This window comes from Notamacropus eugenii, chromosome 2 (genome assembly GCF_028372415.1).
Source record: "Notamacropus eugenii isolate mMacEug1 chromosome 2, mMacEug1.pri_v2, whole genome shotgun sequence".
Classification (NCBI taxonomy): domain Eukaryota; kingdom Metazoa; phylum Chordata; class Mammalia; order Diprotodontia; family Macropodidae; genus Notamacropus; species Notamacropus eugenii.
Genome location: NC_092873.1, coordinates 126,871,292 through 126,898,437, shown reverse-complemented (window position 1 = coordinate 126,898,437; position 27,146 = coordinate 126,871,292). Strand labels below are relative to the sequence as shown.

General features: G+C 35.3%; 1 protein-coding gene across 4 annotated transcripts in view; it reads left to right on the top strand.

Moving 5' to 3' along the window:
* KHDRBS2 (KH RNA binding domain containing, signal transduction associated 2) overlaps window positions 1-27,146 on the top strand; it is a 926,489-nt gene that overhangs the window by 875,434 nt on the left and 23,909 nt on the right. For 2 of the 4 annotated variants that reach the window (XR_011974335.1, XR_011974338.1), the window contains 2 exons: window positions 7,380-7,486; window positions 10,656-10,845. The gene's annotated coding sequence lies outside the window, so the exon portion shown is untranslated. Of the gene's footprint in view, window positions 1-7,379; window positions 7,487-10,655; window positions 10,846-16,039; window positions 16,192-18,898; window positions 19,887-27,146 lie in introns of those variants that run through there. The other 2 variants (XR_011974336.1, XR_011974337.1) reach the window with 2 other exon arrangements.

Genomic DNA, 27,146 nt, shown 5'->3' with positions numbered 1-27,146 from the left:
CCTCCATGTCACTTAGCAGAACACCTAGACAGACTAAATCTATGAGTGCAGGTGAATTGGACAGATTCAAAACATTTGTTCTGATTCATTACAGATCACCTTTATGGCTTCATGACCCAACAGGGTCCCTGAAACACCCATTCTGTCATGAATGTGGCATTAAGCCAGCCTCCAGTGAATCGAGTTGAAGGTGTTTTATTGTCCCACAGCAAATTCATCCAAATTATACTGCCCCTCTGTCCATCTCCATTTTGAACATAAAAGCAAGCAGTGTGGAAAACCTGAACTGACCCTAGAGGGGCTCTGAAAAATAACCAATCAGAACAGCTTTCAAACAGCATTACTGACTCACAGTCATGTGTTCAGATAATTAGACAGGCATCACACACCATCAGTTCTCATGTGTGCAGGACCATATGGACACCTGGTTAATTTGAGAGATCAAGAATTGGATTTCCTTCCTAGATTAGCAGCGGCGATTAATTAAAACATAAAGACTTAGCCAGTGTAAACAAGATGCAACACCTAAGTTGTTAATGACAAAACAGCTTTTATGCTCTTGGGGATGTAAAATAATCTTCTTATATAAGCTAAGACAAAATACAAAAGCATTTCCCTTTGCTTTTCAATCTTCTCTATAACAAAGTACAATACTGACATCATGCAGGGGTTCTCTAAAGTAGACTTATTTCTATTACCCACACTCCTTAATAAATGCTTCCCCTTCCAAGGCTAGATTTGTTCATAGAAAAGTAAATACATCATCAGAAGCATTTAATTTAATTACTTTTTGTATTTAGAGTTCATTTCTAAAATTACAGCAAAAACATACTTCATCTCTTAGATCAAAATAGCTTTTAGAAATACAAGTGGAATTGGTGTGATAGTTAAAGTGTCTAAAGTAACTAAAATAATGTCTAAATAATAACAAAGTCACTAAGATGATGTCTGTCAATAATTAACAAATTAGGAGATCACAACTTCTGGGTTCCCTAATGAGCTGTAAAATAGATAGATGATAGATAGATAGATAGACAGACAGATAGATAGATAGATGGTATGTGTACTACCATCTTTTTTATTACAGCAAGGCATCATTCTGGCTAATTTTAAAGTGGAGACCAATTATGGAACATCTCTTTATATTTTCTAAATTATAACTTAAAAAAAAGTTAACTTTATAGCAATAAATGAAACAATATGGTAGAGTAGAAAGACTGGGCTTAAAATACTACCTCTGCCATTTAGTAGTTTGGTGACCTTGAACAAATCACTTCACCGTGTTTGGACTCAAATAATTAATTTATAATAATAAGTGTAATTTTAAAAATAACATTTTCATTTACATCATATTTTGAAGATTGTCAAATTCTATCTCTTCTATGTCTAACTTTCCATGAATCTAGGTTGTTTTTTTTTTTAAAGAAATATGGTGAGTGCCCAAAATTTTAAGCATTAATCAAGTTTTTAAGTACTCACACTCAAATGGATCTGTAATCTAACTGATTCTGGAGTTCTCTTCAGTGATTCCAATTACGTCATTCACATTTGCCCAATCTGTACAACGCTCGTCCATATCTTCAAAGTTTTCCGTAAGGTTCACCCAATATGCTAGAAGCCTTCCTTGATTTCTCTTGGCATTATGAGAGAGTTAATGGAGTCATCTGACTGTGTACCTGCCATTTCTTATCCTGCCACATGATAAACTCATCTTCTCTGCCTATCAGTCCTTTTACTTCTCTTCCTTAGAACTCCTTATTGGTTATATACTGAAACCTACTTACACCTTCTATGTACCTCCCCATTGACTTCTGTGTGATACTTTAGTTCTTCAGATCTAACAGTATTCCTCATCTAGCTTAACATCATAATGTTAATATTATACATATGGATCTTTGCTCTTATAGGAATCTTGGGATCTGGAAAAGAACTTTGCAATATCCTGAAAATTTTTTATTTTTGAAAAAGTAGAGTTTTTTTTCATAACTATTGTTTCCAGGAGTGAACTTTACCAGAGATGTCAAACATGTAGTCTGCGGGCTAAATATTACCAACAACACTCCCACATGCAACCAAACCAGATTAAAATGTAAACAGGTAATATTTGACAAAATAAATTAAAATAAAACAAAACATAGTTAATATTACACTTTGAAACTAAGTCAATATTTGTTTTGCACTGACCCTTATGTAGTCACCTCTGTTTCTTTTTTCCTTTTTATTTATTTATTTTTGTATTTAGTAGTATTTTATTTTTTTCCAATTACATATAAAGATAGTTTTCAACACTCATTTTTGTAAGATTTTGAGTTCCAATTTTTTTTCTCTCTCTCATCTTTCCAACCTCCCCAAGACAGCAAGCAATCTGATGTGTTATATATGTACAATCATGTTAAACATATTTCTACATTAGTCATGTGAGAGAAGTATCATAATAAAAGGGAAAAAACCACAAGAAAGGAAAAAAAAATCTCAAAAAAGTGAACATAGTATGCTTTGATCTACATTCAGACTGCACAGTTCTTTCTCTGGATATAGATAGCATCTTCCTTTGTTAGTCTTTTGGAATTGTCTTGAATTATTACATTGCTGAGAAGAGCTAAATCTATCCTTAGCTGAGCACCTCACAATGTTGCTATTACTGTGTACAAAGTCCTGGTTCTGCTCACTTCATCAGCATCAGTTCATATAAGTCTTTTTTCCTCCAGTCCCATATAGGTCCTTTCTGAAATCTGTCTGCTCATCATTTCTTATAGAACAGTAGTATTCCATTATATTCATATACCATAACTTGTTCAGTCATTGCCCAATTGATGGCATCCCCACAATTTTCAATTCTTGGCACCACACAAAAATAGATGCTATAAGTATTGTTGTAGATGTGGGTCTTTTTCCCTTTTTTATGATCTTTTTGAAACATAGACCTAGTAGTGGTATTGCTGGTTCAAAGGGAGTGACCACTGTATTTGAGTTTGACACTATTAGTCTTAACAGATCAAAGCCTTACTGTTCTTCAGTTGTGCCTGACTCTTCATGACCCCATGGACCATACCACCATCAATGGAGGTTTCTTGGCAAAGATATTAGAATGGTCAGTATTTCCTTCTCCAGTGGACTAAGAGAAACAGAATTTAAATGACTTTCCCAGGGTCACACAGTATCTGAGGCAGGATTTGAACTCAGGTCTCCCTGACTCCAGGTTTAGCACTCTTTCCCCTGAGCCACCAAGCTGCCTCCTTTCAAAGCCTTCGAGGAACTTAATCCATTTTAATAACTTCCTATTTCTCAGCACACTTACGTGGCATGATAATGTAAAATCCTTCAGTTTTGTTACTTAATCCTATAAAACAATACTGAGTCTACAAAGGACTTTAGAAACCATTTTGTCCAACTTCCTCATTTTATAAAACAACAAACTAATTCCACAGTTTTAGTGACTTGCTCAATGCCACAAAGCTAGGGAAAGAGGAAGAATTTGAACGCAAGTCCTTTGACTCCAAATCTATCAATTGTACCATGACATTTCTCATAATTGAACTTTAGAATTGTCACTATTGTTAAAATATACTTTATATCCTATAATTAAAATTGTTTCTAAATTTCTTTTCAAATTGCCTCAATTCCCACTTTTCTCTTTGGAGACATAACCAGAGTCACTAAATATATAGAATGCATGTATCTAGTAAATAGCCTGACCTCCAAGTCATCCTGAAAATGTTCTAATTGAAAAATCTACTTCATAATCTCACAACTTGTCAGAAAAATCAACCTATCAAATAACTTTTCAGAGATACACTATATCTTCAAGTTCAGTGACATCATACAGTTGAGGTAATAAGATCTAAGTTAGTGAAATCTTCCGATGATTGTTGTATTGTAATATACTCCATATTTTCTTGGTTAACATCAGGGCCAGGGTCCAATCCTCATTGCATTTTTAGCTGTTTTTTAAATAAATAATAAAATTTAGAATGCAAGAATGAATGAAGGATCTATCTTTTACTTTCTTATCAATGAGAAATCCCAAAGCTGGAATTCCATGGAGTTAATGACTTATTAGATAAGACCTAGGGAGTGACTTTAGGTACATAGAGTTTAAGTGACTTATCCAGGTCCATATAACTAGCAAAACTAAGGGGCAAGATTTGAACCAATATTTTCCCATTTTCCCATAAGGCCATCAACTTATTCATTAAGTCAGGCTGGTTCTCAATATCTGGCTCATATTAGTTTTGGTGTTATTTTTGTTTTCTTTTTTAATCAGAATTTGTGATTTCCTTAGTGTGGGGAACTAAGTTAAATTCTCACCTCCAAGGAGAAACAGGAATTTATCTATAACTTAAAATCTTTGGAAGTCAGCAATGTCCCTAAGAGATTAAGCAATTTGATCATGATCCCAGACTTATTACAAGTCCAAGGAAGAACTTCAATTTAGATCCTCCTGCCTCTAAGCTTGGCTATTTTGCCACGATGCCTTTCTACAACTGAACAAGGGGATTTTTCCTTAATGTCTTAATAGGGTTCCTTCTTACTATCTTCCTACTAAAGACTTCCATATATAACATACAGGAAGGTTTTGGAGCAATTTTGAGATGATTTGTGGGAAAGTGCTTGAAAAATGCTATGCAAATAAATCAACACTTCTGATTTCAGCTATGAATTCGGCTTACATGACAGGTACAAAGCACTCCTCCATTATGAACACAGGAACGGAACTGTTTGATTATTGTAATTGTTTCTGTGAAGCTTCTGAAGTAGACAAGAAGTTTGTGAGGTTATCAATTCATCTCTGGGAACATGGAGAATCAAATCTCAAACAGGCTATCCCTTGCTAAGTTCTATAATGTGCTTCTTAAGGGAAAAAGTCAAGTAATAATACATAAGAAATAAAAATAAGTCAGTCGCTCTGCTAAAATGTTTCTTAATGTGTTATACCACCATAAAAGCTGGCTTTGTTTATTACAAATAATAAAACTGTAGAGTTAGACTAATCAAATTCAAATCAGTTCAACAGCGTAATTTTCACTTGAAGAGGTGCTTAGGAAACGCCAAATGAACTCAGCTACGGAAGGCTCATTGCCTCTTAATCAAATGCAGTCAGCTTCAAACATGGGCCAGCCAGGTGATCAGTTTGTTATCTCTCATCTCAGTTCTTTGCAGGAAGCTGTCAGGAAGGTTTGACAGCCCTTAAACTTGCCCGCCTTATTTGTCCCTGTTTATGAACTTTGTGTTGAGCTACAAGAACTGCTGGGTAGGGAGATAGAGAGCAAAGACACTTCTATCAAAAGTAATATCTATACTCATAGGTGTGTATTATATGTATATATATGTACGCACAAACATATATAGAGAGATGTAGATGTATGTAGGTATGTATGTATTAAGTGCCTTGTTTTATAGATATCTATATATATAAAATGTGTGTGTATGCATACATACACGTATGTATTGGTAGCTAGGTGGCATAGTAGATAAAGCATCAGTCCTGGAGTTATGGGAACTTGAGTTCAAATCCAGTCTTAAACCCTTATTAGTTCTGTTACCCTGGGCAAATCACTTAACCTTGTTTCCTCAGTCTTATCTGGAGAAGCAAATGGCAAACCACTCCAGCATCTTTGCCAAGAAAACCTCAAATAGGGACATGAAGAGTTGGACACAACTGAAAACAAAATAACAATATATGTATGTGTGTGTATTAGTATATTAGTATATTTATTCTGCTGCACGCAGCAAATATCTATCAGTGTTTATGATGTGAAAAGATGCTTAATTTCCAAAAAACAAATTTTCACCACTTTTTCCTTCAATTCTAGTTTTATTTGTTTCCCCCTTATGTCTAATTGTGTCCAGTTACTTTTGCAAACTGAAGAATAGTAATGATTAATAACCTTTCTCTCAGAGAAATACAGGCTTATAATACATCATTAGCATCCAGAGATCAGAGCTCTTGAATTAGAAGGGGAAGTGGTGGATGAGTATATTACTGCTCTGTACGATTAACTTATACCAGTGAGAAGTCAGCTCCTTTCTGAATTAGACCAACGCCTGTTCTTCAGTGAAAACGTATTTGCAGGGAAGTTGCACAGTTTTTTACCGACTTCCTCCTAAAGGAAGAGAGATGAATTAATATGCACTGAGAAACTGGCTAGAAGTCCATCTTTGATATACCTTTGGGGAATGGGGGTGGGGATCAACACAGACAATAACATAATGAAGGCAGAGTTATGAACAGGTGCTGAGTATTAGGTTAAGGAGGGCAATTGAAACGTAAAGGACTGGGCTCTCTGGTGGAATGAACCATCTGCCCTTTATCTGAGTTGACTTGACCCCGTCATCTCTATTTTAGCCCTGATTTGATCTGCAATTTCAAGGCAACAAGGCTGAAGCTACACAGACCATTTGCCTTTACAGGTTGGATTTTTTTTTCTTTGACTTTTACAATGAACACCAAAGGCAGGGAGTGGGCAAGGGAGAAGATGTATTGAGCCTTGATGAATGTTTTTGACTCTAAAAGAGTATATACATCTCAATTAAATTGTTGGGCTGGTCAGAACTGGGGGGATGGTTAATGTGAGTTGGGGTACACATGAAGCTTGCTTCTTACATGTCTTCTTCAAGTGCATTTACCAAATCATTCAGGGGATAAAAGTGGCCCCGTAAACATTAATTGAACAGCCATTAAGCAGGATAGCTGTTTGTTTGGGGTTGATGGAGGACATAAAGCTTCATACCCTGTGGTGGAAAACAATTAGGTCTGATGATGAACATGCCATTAAATGTACTATTACCAGTCTTCTATCTGTCTAACTTTATAAAATAGCAGTCAGCTGTAGTCAAAAGCTTGCACAAGTGATAGGAAGTCATATTTTTACTGTCATGTCATCACCCATTATAAATATTGTAGTGTTTCTAATGCTTTATGCTAATGGCAGTGACTAATGGTAGTCATTATCTCTGTTCAATCTCATAAAAAAAAAACTTCCTCACGAGAGACTGCTCATAACTAGAATGCTGTTTAAATTAAACTGTTTCTAAAACACTGAAAATAAAAAGCACTTAAATACAAGAGGTTGGATGGTTGATTTATTTTGTTTTGAGAGTGTTTGACAACGGCTGCCATCATTAGCTTTGCCACCAGCCAAATTGATATTCCACACCATAGCATCTTATAGACTCATATATGTGTATGTGCCTGCATAATACTTTAAAGTTGTTGGGGTTTTTTTTTTTCCCATTTGAGAATACAGGTGAAGATTTATGATAGGTAAACCGATGGCTGAAATCTGACAATTGCCTTTTGGAGATTTGGTGTTTTTAACAAGGAAGGTGAGTTCTCACCCATTTTTTTATTTCAGTTGTGAATTCTGCTTATTTGACAGGTACACAACACTCCATTTTGAGGACAGGAATAGAAATACTTGAATGAATGAGGCTGCTCTTTGCATCTGATCAGTGCTAAGTGGGATGTCAAATTTATGCCAAACAAGTAAGTGTTCATTTTGGTTTCATTTTAAGTGGCCAGAGTCAGAATGTGGAGATTTTCCTAGGACAAAACACTTCATATTTCATATCAAATTTCCCCATTTCAAGACCTTCAGGACTTATATGTTCATATTCTGAGATATTTATTTATGTTTCTGTGTACAAATATATATTTATATATCTATACATATATATATATATATATACATATATATACATAGATTTACACGTATGCCTATGCTACACAATTCTATATGTATGATTCTAATCAGTACAGTTTAATTAATGCAATACCATCGCTTTCTAGGCAGCATTGTCTTATTGGGGACAGCATGATATAGTGGATGGGGGGTTGGGTTTAAAGTCAGAAAGATCTGCTTCTAAATCTCTTACCCGACACTTCTTAGGTCTGTGACCTGGAGAGTCAATTAACTTCTACGTCCCTTTTTCAATGCCGAAGAATTTGTCTACTACCTAAGAGATTATAATGTACCTTAGAGATATTGGAATTCTAGCATTAAGGAAGAAGATGTTCAGTCTTGGATTTCACCAAACTCTGAGCTAAGCAATTACCATATCATCTTCTTCATTGCTGACTATTGTTTTCCAAGAATAAGTTCCTTAAGAGTGGAGTTATGGCGTATTAGGGCTTCATTATCACCCAGGAAATATCTGTGTATATTACTTCTATCTAGGGCCAAGACAGCGCCAAATGGTGAAGGTGTTCCAATGTCATTATGATCTTGATTAAGTAATACTAATTATACTAGGAAAGCATGGGTTCAGTGGAGACAAAACTGAAATGTGACTCAGGCAAGCAGGTTCTTTCATGAATTTTGTTGCTATCTGATCTAAGGACAAATTTCCAAAGTTCTACCTACTTTTTAAAATTATACAAATTTATTATGTGTTGAAAACATTTTGCACATTGTGCATTTTTATGGATTTGAGGAAATTGAGAGAAAGAGGTATTTAAAATGGGGATACCTTAGTCCTCTTGGCATAGTAACCTGAACTCAATCCCCAGACCTATGTCATGAATTGCACCATTCCTACAGATCTCTAAAAGCTCAGTTGCTCTCTCTCACAGAGCTACTTATTAATTTCATTCTATCAGAAAGCTACATTCTGCTAGGTATATGATAAATTAATCAGTGTTAATGTATTCAGTAGGTGCTCATGAGCACCAATAGTTTTAATATGTTACTTCTCTAGATAGGATATTTATAGTATGGCTGGTTCTCTCTGAGGGTAAAGCTACCATTCAATGGATAAATTGCAAAGGTAGATGACTTGGGAATTGTGACATACTGGTGGAGAAATTATTGGGGCCTGAGGCAGGGGGAATGGTTTTCTCAGTTATCCTAAAATCATGTTACATAAGTGGTTCTTCTTGGTTTCTTTGTAGGAGTCCTGTGTAGGTCTGAGTTTGACTTTCTTCAAGAAAGAAATGTTGAATGAAAGGCATTAATGGTAACTCCTGTGTAGAGAGTCCTATCAACATTTTTCTCACAATAGCTCCATGATGTAGATAACAAAAGTATGATTATCCTCATTTTGTAAATGATGAAAATAATTTTCTGGGAAGTTAAAATGACTTTTCTAAGGTCATACAGCAAGTATCAGAGCCAGCACTTGAATCCAGATCTCTGAACCTTAAGATCAGCGTTCTTTATACTATAAAATTCTCCATAAGTCTGTTTCTATGAAGTACAGATTAGTTTCACTACAGCCAAATATAAAGTGGGGATGGAGAATCAGGTAAGTTTATAGTAATATTTTTCAGTGCTTCATATCCATTTATTCCTTTATGATTTTTTCTAAGACTTTGTCAATCAGCAAGTGCTAGTTAGCTGATAATTCAGAAACAGATATCTATATGTATATGTATGCCTTTATCTTCTCTAGTTACCTCCATGGATATGTATATCTATATCGATCCATAGTGTGCATTTATTCATAAAGACATATGGAGAGAGACTTAAGGAGAGAGAAGACTGAGATGTATAGACAACATAGAAAGCTAGGATGCAGAGTGTTGTACATAGAAAAACAAAAAGCTGAGGATTCCAATTCCATCTCCAGCATTTACTGGTTAATCATTTCATCTCTTTGAGGTGTAATCACCTTATTTGTGTGGTATCAATAATGCCTGTAGTCCTTATCTCCTAGGATTATTATAAGGTCCAAATGAGAAAATGATATATACCTATAAACTTCTTTTACCCGGAGAAACAACCTAAGAGTGGATAGAGGGTTGTCCTGGGAGTCTGGAAATTCTAGGTTCAGACACTGCCTCTGCCTCAGGTACTTGCTCTGTGACCCTGGGCAAGACAGAATACTTAGACATATTTCTAAGACTGTATTTCATAGACAAGTAGCTGATGTATATCAATGGAGGATGTATCTTATTAGGTAATTCTCCATTCCAATAAAATCATAGATCTGTCTTCATAGTTACATTATCTGTAACATATTAATTATGTATAAACCACCAACTATATGGTAGGACTGAGTATAAAAAGGACGATGAAACTCTTTTCTATAATGAATACATAAATGCATATGTATATGTAGACACATGTGTGTCCTCATGCAGATCTGAATATAGTTGTATGCAAGTATTAATTTAAGCTGCTGTTATGCAGAAAGATAACATATTATTGACACTTTAGGATGGAGAACTGGCCTCAATGCCAGGAAGACCTGGTTTCAAATCACTTAACCATTCAGTATTCTAGACAACTGGTTAAGAATACATATAGCATATCAGATTGTTTGCTGTCTTGGGTGGGGGGAGAGAAAATTTGGAACTCAAAATCTTACAAAAGTGAATGTTGAAAACTAAAATTAACTTTATTTTTAAAAAAGAGATTTGAAAGAATATATGTTGCAAAGAGGGTGCCAACATGCATTGGTAGAGGGGGTTTCTTTTATTAATGAACTTGTAGGTCCCAATCAAGTTGATATACAAACATATATGTTGAACAGTATCTTAAGTGCAATGGAAAGCAAAATTGTTGCTGTTGTTTCCAGTTGTACTCAATTCTTCATGAGCCAGTTTGAGGTTTTCTTGGTAAAGACACTGGAGTGGTTTGCCATTTCCTTCTCCAGCTCATTTTAAGGATGAGGAAACTGAAGCAAACAGCGTAACTTCTATGTTGTCTTTCTAGGTTGTCTGTAAGAGACTTGCCCAGGGTCACACAGCTAATAAATGTTTGAGGCCAGATTTGAACTCAGGAAGAGGAATCTTTTTGACTCCAAGTCTGGTACTCTATCTACTGTGCTACCTGGCTGGCCAGAATGCAAAATAAAACAAAAAAACCACTGGCAGCACCAGAAGAGATGTCCTTTGCCCACAAGGTAAGCATGCAATTTAGTTAGAGAGAAGAGCTTTAAGGGGAGGTAGATATGAGAGAGAGAGAGAGAGAGAGAGAGAGAGAGAGAGAGAGAGAGAGAGAGAGAGAGAGAGAGAGAATGATAAGGAATTGTTTAAGCACTTATTTTCCAGGCACTATACTAAGTACTAGGGACCAAGGTTCCAGTGGGAGAAGAATGAGGAAATGATGGGCATGAGGGGGACAAAGGAGATAGCCATAGTACATAAGTATATCTGTATATATGAATGTCATGTATGCATATATGTATGTACATTAACATACATAGCTATATGCCCATGTGTATCCACATTCATGCATCTATGCATCAAAATTATTAAAAGCCTATATGTATATGCTTATATTTATATAGACACCAATGGACTCTACCTACTGTTAAGCTAGAAGGCTAAATTTTGTGGTTCAGGCAAATTGGACGATAAGACAGAATATTATAAGGCTTTCTATATTATAAGGACAAATGATAAGTTTTTGAAGATTTAGATAAAAGAGAAATCAGTGTAGAATGGGATTTTAAGGGAAAGCCTAAAGGAAGAGATGGGCTCAGATAGACTACTGTTAAGCAGAGGAATAGTTTTTATTTGACTTTTCTTTAATTCAAAAATAAATCCAAATCTCAGCTTCCATCAAGGTGTGTGTGTGTGTGTGTGTGTGTGTGTGTGTATGTATATGTGTGTGTGTGTGTGTATTTCAGATTCATAGAGGTTTTTCACTGATGTCACTGGTTTTTCTTTTTGTTTGTTTTTGACATGGTTAAAGTGAGAATTATTTTTTGTTTGACCATACATATTTGCAATAAGTTTTAGCTTTACTTGTTCTTTTCAGTTGGGTGGGGGGCATGGGATGAATGGAATTCTGAAATACAAAATGAAAATGATTTTTTCAAAAAGATGGCACTAATAAGTTTCTACTGTGCCTGCTACGTATTTTTCATCACCTTGCTTAAAGTTTTGTGCTATTTCAGTCCATAAGTTAGCATATTATTTGATTTGAAACCTAGTTTGAAAGATAAGCACTATGGCATCTTTCTTGTCATGAAAATTGAATATAGGCTTCAGATTCACATCTGTAATAAATAGATTTCATTATGACAGATTTATTTGCAGTGACTTAGTCTATTCTTTCTGAATTTTTTAAACATTCTGAATGTGAGCCAGTTTTGAAAAGAACTTTATTCTTTACTTTTGAATATACTCACTAGAAGGTGGGAGCCAGGGGAGTGGCCCATTATATAAGAACAGTTTTATACTTCACAACTGAATAACTCTAATGAGAGAAGTAGAAGAGACCACAGAAGGCATTTAGTCCAAACCCCTCATTTTACACACACACACACACACACACACACACACACACACACACACCTGTATATATACACATATGTATGTGTATACATATATATATATACATACATATGTATATGTATGTGTGTATATACATATATTATGTGTGTATGTATATGTGTGTGTATATATATATTGCCTTCTTGTTCCTACTCTCTTTGTGGTTGATTCTAAGATGGTAAGCATGGTTCTACAAGCTCTTCTTCAAGTTTTTCCCTTATCTAGAATTAGATTCTAGGTGAAACTTTGGGATAGCAGATCCAAGATAATCCAATACAAACCCTTAGGGATATTACCAGCTGTAAGGTAGCATTATCTTGCAATGGAGCACCTAGCATGCATCTTCATTTCTACCTCTGTTTCTTCTTCCTTCTTCTCCTTCATCTCCTCCTTCTCCTCCTGTTCATCTTCTCCTTGTTCCTCTACCTTCTTTTTGTCTTCTTTGTCTCCCTTTTGTTGATCCATCAATTTATTAAAGAGTAATGAACTAGAAGTAGTTCATTTGATGACTTCTCTGCCTCCTCTTCCCTCTACCATTCTTCCAAATTATTCGCATAAGAACTATACTTTGGTTGCTTTAATTCATGCCTGGGTACTCTCAGCAACTAACAGATCAAGAAATAAGCATAAGTCTTTATAAGCACCTAAGGAAATCAGCTAAACTCATGCCTTGTGTTGAATATAAATAATTGAAAACAAAATGAACAGGTCTTTGAGAAATAATTCAGGAGCTGATTTCTCTCACCTTGATGCCACAGGCAGCTTCCTTCAAGAATAATTGTAGTTACACCCACATTATCTGGGGGAAAATAGACTCAGTTGTGAATAGTTGACTATAATGACAAGAATGGGGAGGTGAATGAGACTGAACACTGTTTTAATAGAATTTAATATTTAGCTCAACAAAACAGAAGAATTCCTAAGAGAAAAATTAATTAGATGGAGTCAGATTACCATTTCCCTCAATTTCCTCCCTATATATTCTTTAGGGTTTCCATTGCTGAGAATTATACTGGAATAGAATTTGGAAGGGATTTGTACCTTTTTATAGTGTGTGTGTAACTGACGCAGTTCTTACAACTCCCAAAAAAGATATGAAACAATATGTGAAACCTTGCAAATCTTGAACACTACTTATGAGTTCTAGCTATTATTATATTATGATTTATAAGTGCTTTGTTGTTCAGCTGTTTCAGTTCTGTCTGATTCTTTGTGACCCCATTTGGGGTTTTCTTGGCAAGAAATAGGAATGATTTGCCATTTCCTTCTCCAACTCATTTTATGAATGAAGAAACTGAGGCAAATAGGGTTAAGTAACAACCAGGATCACACAGCTAGTAAATATCAGAGGCCACATTTGAACTCAGAATGGGATTATTTTTGACTCCAGACCTGACACTCTATCCACTGCACCATCTAAGAATCAGCAAAGATAAGTTGGGAGAGGTTCTTTGTCTGAGATACGGTTGGTTATTGGGCCTATAAACTTTTTCTACCATAAAAACCAAGAGAGAGTCTCTATTAAGGCATATCACAGCCATATAGAACACAGAATTTCAGATTTAGAAGAGATCCAGGAGGACATACAGTCTAAACCTTATCTGAAAAAGGATGTTTTCTATAACATACTTGTCAAGTAATTACCAGCCTTAAAGACCTCAAGTTGAACGGAGCCCATTACTTCCCAAGACAGCCTTTTCTCTTTTTTTTTTTTTTGCACTGTTCCTTTTTTTCTTAGAGTGGAAAATTTATGATAAATAGCAGATATAGACCTATAAGCTACCTCAGAGATGACCTAATCAAACATGTTCATTTCATAGGTGAGGAAACAGAGGCAGAGAAAGTTTAAGTGACTTGCCCAAGGTCACCCAGGTAATCTGTGGCACAAGTAGTTTTCAAAGCTAGGTCTTCTAACTCCAAATGCATTACCTTACCATTATACCATGTTGCAGTCAAGTTTTAACTCTTTGCAACTTCCAGTTTTATACTCTGAAGCCAAACAAAAGAAGTAGAGTTCTCTGTGCATATGTTAGATTTTCAAATACTTGGAGACAGCTATCATATTCCATACCTTTCACCCAGGTCTTTTCTTCCACAGGTTAACAATCCCCAGTTCTTCCAGTTGATCCTCACATGACATAAGCCATACTTATTGCCCTCTTCTGGACACTCTTTCTTATCAATATGTTCCCTAAAATGGAGCAATCATCACAGAACATAGCACGAAGACGTTGTATGATGGGGGAATCACAATAGGACCACTGCCTCTTTCCTCCTGAGTTCTATATCTCCCTAAATGTAGACCCAGACTGTATTAGATTTAATAGCTGTGTTGAAAAAGTATTGACTGATATTGAAATTGCCATTCACTAAAACCCCTAGATGATCTTTGAGAAGAATTTATGTATAGCATCATCTGTCCTTGCCAGGCCTAGAGGCCTGTGTGGGCTACCCGAGTCTTTCTTACCTCACCTTCGAGGTCTTCGGCTGGCCACGCCGGATGCACATATGAGAGAAAGGACGTTCCAGAGTCGAACAAGGGTTGAGCTTTATTTCAGGGTCTAGTTACAAGTGCAGGAGAGTCTTCCTTAGGAGGAAGAGGGGGAGATTTCCTAAGGAGGACAAGATCTTAAGGGATTGGAAGTAGAAGTACAAGCGGGGAGAGAGGGGGAGGGGAGACAGAAGAGAAGAGAAGCGGAGCCTACTGTCCTCTTGGCTCCTTACGTGCTAAGAGCTTTCAGGCTTCCTCAATCCTACTTAACCTTCAGCCACACAGTTTGCATCTCAATACTGTGCTGTTAGATAACAATAGTGTGCCCAGATCCGGGACCACCTCGAGGGCAGGGAGACTCCACCCATCACGTATCTCCTGGGGAGAGGCGGAAATACCCGAGCTAGCTCGGTTCACCTCGATCCCCTGCCGTTTCCTGGGAAGGTCTCGTGAGAGCTCTAAAATTTAGAAGCTCCCACCTTTACCCGCCCGAGACTGTCCACACGGAATTGAGCTTCCAATCCCAACATGTCCTATCTTGTACTTAGGAAGTTGATTTTTGTAAGGCAAGCATTGGACTTCATTTTTAAATCCTATTATTTTTCAATGAATTTTATTCAGTTTGGTGTTCTAATCTAAGATGTTTTTGAATCCTGACTGTCATTCAATGTGGTAGCTATCACTCCTAGTTTAATACATGGAGAGATTTCAATTTGTTTTTATAGGTGACACAGTGGGTAGAGCATTGGATCTAGAATCAGGAAGATCTGAATTCAAATCCAGACTCAGATAATTACTGTGTGACCTTGGGCAATGCATTTAACCTCTAGCTATTTCTGTTTCCTCAGCCATAAGATGAGGATTATAATTGCACCTACCTCTTAGGCTTGTTGTCAGTTGTTGTCAGTATCAAATGAAATAATATTTCTAAAGCTCGTAATCTAGTGTCTGGCACATAGTGGTGCCATGCTTAATAAATGTATGTTTCTTTTCTTGCTTTATGAGCTTCTTCTGCTTTTTGGTTAAAGTTTCTAGATTGTGATCCAAAACAGAATCTTTCAATGAACTAAATTCTTTCTTAATAATAAAGAGTATCACAGTAAAGTTAATATTTATCATACAAGTCACAGGGAAGAATAGGAGAGAACATTACATTGGGAACGATAGAAGCGGTTGCTATCCTTAGTCTTTGTTATACCTCAGAACTCTTCATCTCTCTGCTGGATTGGAATTCTAATCATGAGACTTTGGTTATCCTCATACCAAAGGACTCAGGTTTTGCTACACTTTCTCAACTTACCTTCTGTTGCCTCTCCTTTCTAAAGGGCTGGAAGACACAACACCAAAATCCTGCCAAAGCCTTCCTTCATAGAGAGCTCTTCATTTTCCGTCAGCTACTCAGTTTGGCTTTGACTCTATGGAACATCATTTTCCAAACACCCATCCCGGCCTCGTTTTCTGTTTTCCTCATTAGATTGTAAGTTCCTTGAGGGCAGAGACTGTCTCTTTTTCTTATTTGAATCCTTAGTCCTTAGCACAGTACCTGGAACATAGTAGGCGCTACATAAATCTTTACTGAGTTGAATTCACTTCAACTAAACTAGGAACAGAAGTTTTCCCAGGAATTAAATTGAAGCAATTCCCATAACTTGTTATATCATTTATATAATCCTTTTTCTTCTTCCAACACCTTTGGACCCACTGAAAGAAAGCACCACTTTTAGCTCGTTATACCAGTCAAAGTGCTGTTTTGGGATGAGTAGGGTCATACAATAGTCAACATGTCCTCTTAACCTGGAAAATTACATAGCTTAATAAGAACATAAAATCTAGCACCAACTTAGTCTTCTGTAAATGAGAAAATGGACAAGATAGCTAAATTCTTTCTTCCAGTTCACTTTTAACAGTTTCAAACAGAGAAATTGGGCCATAAAACAAGTAGACCATGTTAGAAGGTTTCAGTTCTGTTTCAGAGCTCTGAAAGTATAACAGTGAATTCAAGAAAATTAAGCTTAGGAAAGTTGAACTAAAAAAACGCATAAATACTTTCATAAAGACAATATTTTTTAAAAAATAATATTAGTAAGTAGCTAAGAAAACTCAGATCTGATGCAAGATAAAAGGATATAAATGCATAAAGAACAATGATACAGAGGACCTCTTTCCTATCTGAAGCACATTTCTTTGAATTCTTTTCATTCTTCAAGAAATGTCCTGTTCCAAACTGTTTCTGTTTTGTATTTGTGTTAAATATCTTCACCATTAAGAGTGGTGTCATATGAGAACATATGTTTAAAGCAGAAATTCCAGAGGTTCTTAGCCTTTTTTTGTATATTATGGACACCTTTGGTAATCAAGTTAAGCCAATGGACTTCTTCTCAAAATAATTTTTTTGTTTTTAAATGAATACGCTGAAATGTTATATAGGATTACAAAGAAAACAAATGTTTTTGAAATACAGTTATAAAAATATTTTTAAAATCATAACCACTAGATTAAGAAACCTTTTCATGTACAGATTTTATATAGGTATGTAGTCCAGCAAAGTCACAAGTTTAAAGACTTCTATGAAGTGCACAGTCTTGTGCAAGTTACATTGGATAAGTAATAATTTTATTATATGGTTTCATTATGTGATATCAATCACAAGTATGTCTTTCTGTTTGCACTAGGCTGACGCAGAATGTCTAACCTTGGCCAAATGAAATCAGAGCTGGTTTGTGCACATTTGATTAGTTCTCTGTCAGCAAGGCTCTGGTTTCCATGTATATTTGTGTGTGTGTGTGTATACATATATATATATATATATATATATATATTATATATATATATATATGTGTGTGTGTGTGTGTGTGTATATATATATATATATATATATATATATATATATATATATATATATATATATATATGTGTGTGTGTGTGTGTGTGTATATATATATATATATATATATATGTGTGTGTGTGTGTATATATATATATATATATATATATATATATATATATATATATATATGTCATGTACATATGTCGATGCTCTTTTTTGTTGTATTTTAGTTCTACATCATTTTAGCACAGGTACTATTCCAAAGAAATATGCAAAGATTGTAGTTCTGAAAGAACACACATCAGTCCCTATTAGAGATACTTCCATCATTGTTGGTATGAAGAAGTCTAATATTTTGAGAACTGGTCAAGACCACAATGAAACAAAGACATTCACAATAAAGTGCAAATGAAAGTGAGGTTGAAAATTTAAAACAATGCTAGGAACTGACAAATAATTGCTATAAAATAGCCTGATTAATCTTCAGAAAACAAGCAAAGACTTTCAGAAGGACATAACAGCTAGAGGGCTTGTTATTGATTTTTCTAAAGTGAAGGTGGACGTCTTGAAATTGGAAGAAGAGTGAGAAGTCCATTAGAGAAATAATTGCTCTTTTTGTGGTGGCAAAGAATTAAAAATTGAAGGGATGTTCCTCAATTAGGGAATGGCTGAATAAGTTGGGATATATGAATGTAATGGAATACTATTATGCAATAAGAAATAGCAAACAGAATGGTTTCAGAAAAATCTAAGTCTTATTTGAACTGATGCAAAGTGAAGTGAGCAGAACCTGGAAAATATTGAACGCAATAACAGCAATATTGTAATGATGATCAGCTGGGAAAGATTTAGCTAATCTGATTAAGACAATGATTCAAGACAATTCACAAGGACTCACGATGCAAAATGCTATCCACCTCCAGAAAGATAACATGAAGTCTTAGTGCAAAATAAAGTATATTTTTTCATTTTATTTTTTTGGGTTTTGTGTGTATGCTTTCTTTTGCAATGTGACTAATACGGAAATACATTTTGCATGACTTCACATGTATAATCAGTATCACGTTGTTTGTCTTATCAAGAAGTGGGAATGGTGAGGAGGGAGAAAGAGGATTTGGAACTATTTTAAAAGATCAATGTTAAATGAAAAAAATCTGGTCGGAAATATTTAACAAAATAAGTAAAAATATATTTTTTTAAATAGAAGCCAAAAGGAAAGAGACGCACAAAGAAACAGCTGTTAACTATTACTATTGGGGAAAAAAATTTGTCATGCAAGATAATACCAAGATTACTGTACTGAATATTGGAAAAAATGTAATTTTTATTAATGAAACTCCTTTTTTTTTCATTCAAGGATATATAAAAACTCTCAGAAGTCCAGTCAACAACTGGGCATTTTCAACAGACTGGAAAACATTCATCTCACAATGTTTGGAAGATTTAAAAAAAAAAATTCAATGACTCTAGAAGACATTCCTATTTGAGGAAAAGATGAAATATGATTAACATATTAATATGTAAACAAGCATGATTGTTCCAGAATCAAAGAAATTCCCAAAAGTAGTTAGAATGTCACTACCAGATCTCGTACTATGACACATAACACTGAATTCAAGAAATACAGCCAGGAGATGGGAGTGTTTTGATGACATGGGAACTCTCCTAACTTACACGCTATTGGAATCTTATGGGCTATAATCAAGACTAGCCTTGGGGGAAAAATGGACTACTCATTAAAGGCATATTTAATATCCAACCTAATAAAAGTTGAGTATATTATTTTCCTCACTTTCAAGATGAGAAAACTGAGATTTCAGAGAGGTTAAGTGACTTGCTCATGCCTTCACAGCTAGTGTATGTTGAAGGCAGAATACAAATTCATTTCTTTTCTGATTTCTAGTCCAGTAAACTTTGCTTTATTATACACTCTCTCTGAAGAATTCTGGCATGGATATTTAAAGGTTTAGAATTAAAATGCTTTTTCTACTACAGACTACCTCTATGACCTTATTCAAATCAATTAACTTCTCTGGATATCATTTTTCCTTATCTATTATGTGAGAAGTGGCACAACATCCATGGATTGACTCAAAAATCTTCCAGCTGTTAAGTCTTGTACGTTTCTCAGAGACACAGAAAACCAACTGCAATTTCAGCCAGTTTTGGAGAAAATATTCCAAATGTCTAATTTGTTTTTATTAAGTATTTTGTCACAATACTCTTTCTACCTTCATTACTTTATACTGCTTGACTTGTTGTTTGGCAGTGTGTGTGTGTGTGTGTGTGTGTGTGTGTGTGTGTGTGTGTGTGCATTTTGTATCTCCAATTACCCTCAGATTTGTGGACAGGTACTTTGCTTCATTTTTTTTTAAATAAATATTTTTGCATTTTTAAATATCAGCATCTCAGTAAGTGCTTATTAACTAAAAGACATTAAAATTGCTGAATTTTAGTTATGTAGCTTATTCTCCCTATATTCATAGGCTACCTGTTACCCATATTATTTTGTCATCATCAAAAGTTGACTATTAAAGAATTACAAGTGTCATAAACCAAAAAAACCCAATACCCCACAAATACTTATAGCCACCAATAAATTAGCCACTGTCACATTTAACCTGGCCATCTGATAGTCCTTCCTTATTTACACATTCTAGATAAAGGATAGAGATACTCTTTTATGAGAATATGCTTTTTGATACATCACTTTTATTCTGAACTAATTCCTGAAATGGTTCTAGGAATATAGTAAGAGCTAAACATAAGCTTTTATCACAGGTATTATGCATACATTCACTCATCTCAGTTCTTTAGTATTGTAGATAGATTTGTGATCTCCATGATTGTGGAATTCATTCCACTTGTGCGGATTACAACACATTCAGACCTTTTAGAGTGCTGTTATATTCTTCTCCATGCTGTCTCATCCTTCTATATCTTCTTATATTTCATGGGCATCAAAGAAGCTTTCAGACTTTCTATCTGTTATTGTTTCCTCTCATTATGTGGACATCTTTTTTTCCAATCATACATTTTCTGAATGATATCCCTTATGCCACTCATACTACAAATGCCAATGGTATACAATCAATTTCCTTCCAAAACAAATTTATCATCTACATTCTTATCTTTAATTATTGCCCATATGCATATGACACCCAAATCTTTATCTATATCCAGAATCTCTCCCTAAAATCCTGAACTGAATTTCCAGCCAGCAGTTGGATATTCCAGCAGAAACTCATACTCAACACATTTAAATCAGGACTCATCTTTAGTATAAATCTAAACCCCTTCCCAACTTCTCTGTTTCTGTTAGTGGTCCCAGTATCCTCATAATCTCCCTGACTTCTGACATTAGAAAACTTGTAGTCTTCTTTGACATCACATCCAAACCTTCCTTTTCATTCAAATTTCTGTTCCATTACTTTCAGTCATCTTAGACACTTTATGATCCCATTTGAGGTTTTCTTGGCAAAGGTACTGGGGTGGTTTGCCATTTCCTTCTCCAGTTCATTTCATTAAGATGAGGAAACTGAGACAAGCAGGGTTATGACTTGCCCAGGGTCACAAAGCTAGCAAGTGTCTGAGGTCATATCTGAACTCAGAAAGAAAAGCTCCAGGTTCACACTCTACTCACTGTACTACCTAGCTGCCCTTACACATTATATACATATACACTTAGATGTATATGTATGTTTGTATGTATGTGTGTATACATAGTGCATAGGTATATGTTATATATGCATAGTTTGTATATTCATGTGTGTGTATGCATATACATATGTGTATATGTACATACATATATGTGTGTATATATATATGTCTTCAATATCTCAATCCTTTATACATTAACTATTATAATAACTGCTTGTCCTGACTCTCTAAAACCATCCTTCATACTGTTGCCCAAATAATCTTTCTCCTTTACTCCTGTCATATGACTCCTCTATTAAGGAGGATTTCATAGCAACCATTGCTGCACAAATAAAGTTTTAAGTTCTAAATCTGATATTCAAGGTCCTTGATCATCTGGCTTCAACCTATCCTTCTATTTTTACTTTATATTACTATCATTTCTCCCCCTCCCCTTTTTATTTTGTCTCAGACTCTCTTTCCTCTGTATCTTTGTTCATATCCCTTCACAGCCAAATACTATCTCTTGTATACACTCCCTTTTCTCCCCTGGCAGATTCAGACCAACATTGCCTCATACCTGGACTATTGCAATAGCCTGCTGGGGGATCATTCTCTCTCAGATCTCTCCCAATTAAAAATCATTCTCACCTCTGCTGGCAAATTGATTGTCCTAAATGCAGATTGTTGTTGTATTTGTCCTTCATTCTTGAAGAGGACCATAGCATCAAGATGATGACATGACTTGCGGTTGACTTTGATTTGAGTGAGGGAGGGCTGTGCAAGGTCACCAACCTCATCTTCTTCTCCTGAGCCATCTGGGTCTAGTGGCCTGATATTCATCAGGATGACTGGAGATGGCCCAGGATGCAATAGGAGACCCTGGCCTTTTCAGGCTAAGGTCTTATCACATTCTCACTTTGAGTGAGACACACCCATTCAATGAATAGGCTTCTTTAAGTAGTTATTCAAGGGATAATCCCTTTAATCAAAAAAAAAAAATCAAATTGGAAGGAGAAGACCCTCAGGGTTCCTGGGTAAAAGAGAAACCATTACTCTTTAGTAATTATATTCACTCTGTAGCACAGAGTGGGTGGGGACAGATGCAGATAGGATCATATTAACACCCTATTCAATAAAGTATAGTAGATTCCTATTCCCTACAGGGTCAAATATAAAATCATCTGATTTCCAAAGCCCTTAATGAATAATGTGGTGTAATCGTCCTACCTTTCTAGTCCTCTTATGTCCCTCCATGTGTAATGCAATCTAGGGGAATTGTTCTCTTTGTTGTTCCTCATATTTGACACTGCATATCCTGCCTCTGACTATTTCAGTGGTTATTCCCAATGGCTAGAATAATCTCTTTCCTCATCTTTACCTCCTAGCTTCCCAGAATTCCTTCAGTCTTGGCTATAGTTCTACTTTCTGTAAGAAACCATTCCTAGTTGTCCCTAACCTTACTGCCTTCTCTAGAAGTCTACCCTCAAAGTATGCTGTCTGTACATAATAGTTTGCACACATCGACTCCCTCAATAGACTATGAGTTTAGTAAAGATAGAAACTGTCTGGTTTTTTGACTTTCTTTGTGTCCCCAGTATTTAATGCAGTGCCTGATGCACAGTAAATGTTTACTAATCTTTAAGTGACTAAATGATTCAAGTAGGTAATAATCATCATCATGCCTATATCTCTAGATTATTTTTTACTCCAAGTCTATCATTCTATCAACATTTGAATGTTTGAGATAAGATTTTAGATTTTATGAATTTTTAAAAACAGATATCCAAAGAGATAGGCCTCAGACCATTTCCAATATTAGGATTTTTTTCTTTATGTAAATTAAATCCACCATGATACAACTTAATTCTATCTCCTCTTGTTTTGTTACAAGTGATATAGAAATCAATTCATTACAATAACCTATTTAATAACCTTTGGCCTTCTTTTTTTCAAAGATGGTTAGCCATTGGTCAATGGTTCTCAAACTTTATTTGTGTGTTTATTCATTCCTTTATTTATTTGTGGTTTTTTTGTCCAGAGGCCCATCCTATCATAGAGTATTTATTTTCCATCCCTTCTTCATGACTTCAAAATAACAATGTCAAGATTTCTGTTCTATTCAAAAGGAAAGAGAAAAAGTAACATCTCATTTTTGACCAGTGGTAAAGAGATACTGCAGAAATGAAATAAACAGTGAGAGTGATGATCATGATGAACCTGACATCCTTTTAAGTTATATCCTATATCACTCTCTTTTAAAGTTAAACTTCCAGAAAAAAAAATACTGCTTACTCTCATTGCCTCTACTTTGCCTTTCAGTAATTCCTCAGTTGTTTGTAATTAGGCTTCTATCATCACCAAGTTGCCAATGAACCCTTAATGGTCTTTTCTTCGTTCTCAACATCCTTCCCCTCCCTGCCACCCATTTTTATTACCCTTAATTATTCCTCCTGGATATGTTCTCTCTGTCTCTGTCTCTCTCTGTCTCTGTCTCTATCTGTCTCTGTCTCTCTGTCTCTGTCTCTCTCTCTGTCTCTCTCTGCCTCTCTCTCTGTCTCTGTCTCTGTCTCTCTCTCTCTCTGTCTCTCTCTCTCTGTGTCTCTCTTTTTCTCTCTCTCTGTCTCACTGTCTTCTCCTTCCTTTACTGCATATCTTCCTCTTCTCACCCTACCCTGACTTTCAGGACACTGTTCTCTCATGGTTCTTTTCCTACCTGAGTGATGATTCCTTCTCAGTTTTCTTTGCTGAATCTTTATCCAACTCCCATTGCTTTAGCATGATTTTCTTGTACCCCACCGCTACCCCAACTCCCAAGATTTTATGCTGGGCCATCATTTCTCTATATATATTTTCTGGGTTGATGATCCCAATAAGTCTCATAGGTTGAGGTACTATATTCATGCGCATGACAAGAAAGAGAGAGAGAGAGAGAGAGAGAGAGAGAGAGAGAGAGAGAGAGAGAGAAACTGTCTGTTGAGATAGTAAAGACTGAATCTGTCCTCATTACCACAGCAAAAAGAATAATAAATCCTAGACTTCAGAATTTTAGAACTGCCTTAATACCAAATTTCAGTTTGTGAATGTACTGTCTTGTTCACTGCTATGCAATACAAATAAAATTCAAGCATACTTGTGAAAATTAAAATTTTAAAAATAGTATTCAGTGACTAGACCACTGATTTTGATGAAAGCAAAGGAATTAAATTGAAAGAAATAATTGGATTTAAGAATAAGAACAGAAATGGCCCCCAAATCAATGAATATTCTCATTGCTCTTCTGTACTAGGATATTTATTCAGAATAGTACGAGTACCTCAGAAAACATTACAGATGCATGATCTGTAAGGGATATTTAATGGAGATGATCACATATTGTCTTCTGGAGATGTATTGCAAAATGTTCATTCAGTTGTTACTGATAGTTTATCTATCAGAATGTTTAAAAAATGGTAATGTGGCATTATGGAAAAAAATGCTGGGTTGAAAATCAGGAGACATGAGTTCTAGTCTCAGGATGTAACTTGTAGTGTGACCTGAGACAAATCAGTTTATCTGCTAGGGTCTCAGTTTCCTCATTTATAAAATAAAGTTGTAAAACTAGAGGATCTCAAAGGTCCCTTCCCACATTCACATTTTATAATGTTCTCTCTTTGTTGGTACTACAGTGACTTAGCATAGAGTGAAATCTTTTGATGAAAGAGCCAACATCTTTTCATACATTCAGTGATCACTTTGTAGTGTAGAGATCAAATACACAGAACACAAATCCTTGGTTCTTTCCTGGTGAGGGAAGAAGAGTTCAAAAAGAATAGTCTACTGAAAACTTCACCTAGTTCCTTGGTGACTAAATGTCTAAAATTGTGTTAAAATTGGTTTAACCTGAATCTACTAGAGAAGAATAAGCAGTCAAAAAAGGAAGGTTTTTATTTAGAATTTATGTAATGTGAAAAGGTAAAGATTATGCATCTCTACCCTCCAACCATAATCAAAGAGTGGGTCCAAAATCTGAGCTACTTAATTGGGTTTTATATTTAAAATTGTGGAGTCTCCTAGGTTCTAATGGATTCTTTCCTCAAAATCCTTTATATTCATTTTATATGCATCACACACACACACACACACACACACACACACACACACACACTCAGTTTCAAGTTATCTCCTCCATTAGAAAACAAGGTCCTTAGAGACAGGAATTATGTCAGTTTCGACTTTCTATCCTCAGTCTTTAGTATAGTGTCTTGCGTAGAGTAAGCACTTAATAAATACTTGTTGACTGATTGATAAATTGAATGTTTTAGAAATTTTATTGACTATTTCTAGTCAGATCAAATCAAAAGATCTTTATGACCAATAAACATAGAATGGTGGTTGCATGGAGGGCTCTGTAGTCAGTAGGCTATAACAAAAGAGAGATAATAATAGGTTGTTTTTATAACTTTGAGTATCCAATTAACTCATTTATTAAATATCAGAAAGACTTTTTCCCCAAAAGTCAAATATTGAATTACGATTCTGCATTTGAATTACAATGTGATGGACTATGAGTTCAGAGAATCATAGGATCTAACTGTTTCATCCACTGCTGTCATAGGATTCTACAATTAAGTTAACCCAGAAAGAAAAATAGCTGTTTTCTAACCTTAATAAACCCTAAGAAAAGATACTTTCTACATTACTGCAACTGGAACACCAAAAAAATATTATTTTCTTCCATTTAAGTTTGATAATTCCTCTGGATTTAAATCTTTCAAGAAGCTCCAAGTTACCAATTCTTAGTCATAGATGGCATTTTCTCTCCAGGATATCAGGGAATAGGGAAAGCCCTAAAGGAAAGTCATAGGGAGACAGAGGAAAATAGATTAGCCAGCTTCACTCATCACCTCACCACAAAGAGGAATAAATTTTCTGAGAGCTCCTCGACAACCATTGGGGGATGTTAGCAAACCTACTTCTGCCTTACCTCCTGTGATCATTTAAGATTATAGTGGAACTCAATGGAAATGGAGAACACTTATTCCTCATCCTCACCCTTCACATGCTATACAGTCTTTTATGTGCTTTCTATCCTAGCGTTCTTACTCCAGGCCAATAGGCCACATTCTTTCCCCATAGGCCCAATTTTCTAGCTTATGAAGAATTTGTATTGTTCCCCTTAGGTCACGTTTCAACTCTTTACTTTATGTATGTATGGAATCCTGAAATGAATGTGTTTTTTTTTTTAAGCTGAGAAATGTATTCCGCTGAAGATCATCATACAGTTCTTACCTTCTGTATTTATATTTGTACATATCAATATAAATGAGTACATTTTTCATGATTAAAAAATAATTTGCAGCCTGCTGACCAGAAAGTGTTAATATATTTTCTGAAAAACAAAAGAAAATGTTTAACTTGACTTTGACAGAGAAAACTACCTGCTAGAAAAAAGCTATTACAATATTTGCTATTATATGACCTTAGCAAAATGACTGGCAATCAATGAATAATATTTACTTAAAGCCTACTCTATACCAGTCACTCTGCCAATTTGGAGGGAAATAAGTATAATGAATGAAATAATCCCAATGTGTAAGGATCTTACATTCTAGGAGAGAGGCAACATAGGCATATAAAACTATAAATATAATAAATATGAAGGCAATAAACACAAATACATAAAATACTGCCAAATGCAAGTTAGTTTGGAGAGGTGGAGGCAATCGGCAATGGCTTCATGTAGAAAGTGATGCTTAAGCTATGTGATGATGGAAGAAAGAAATAAAGATTAAAAAGTAATATTATCTACCCTCAAGGAACTTATTATCAGTCAACTATACCCATGTCTATAATACAAGCAGGTTGAGATAAATCTATCAGAAGGGACAAAGAGAGTGGTAAGAAAAATTTCAGGAAAGATAGATCACCTCTAATTGGGAAAATAAGGGAAGACAATGAAAGAAGTTTTACCTGAGGAGGTACTT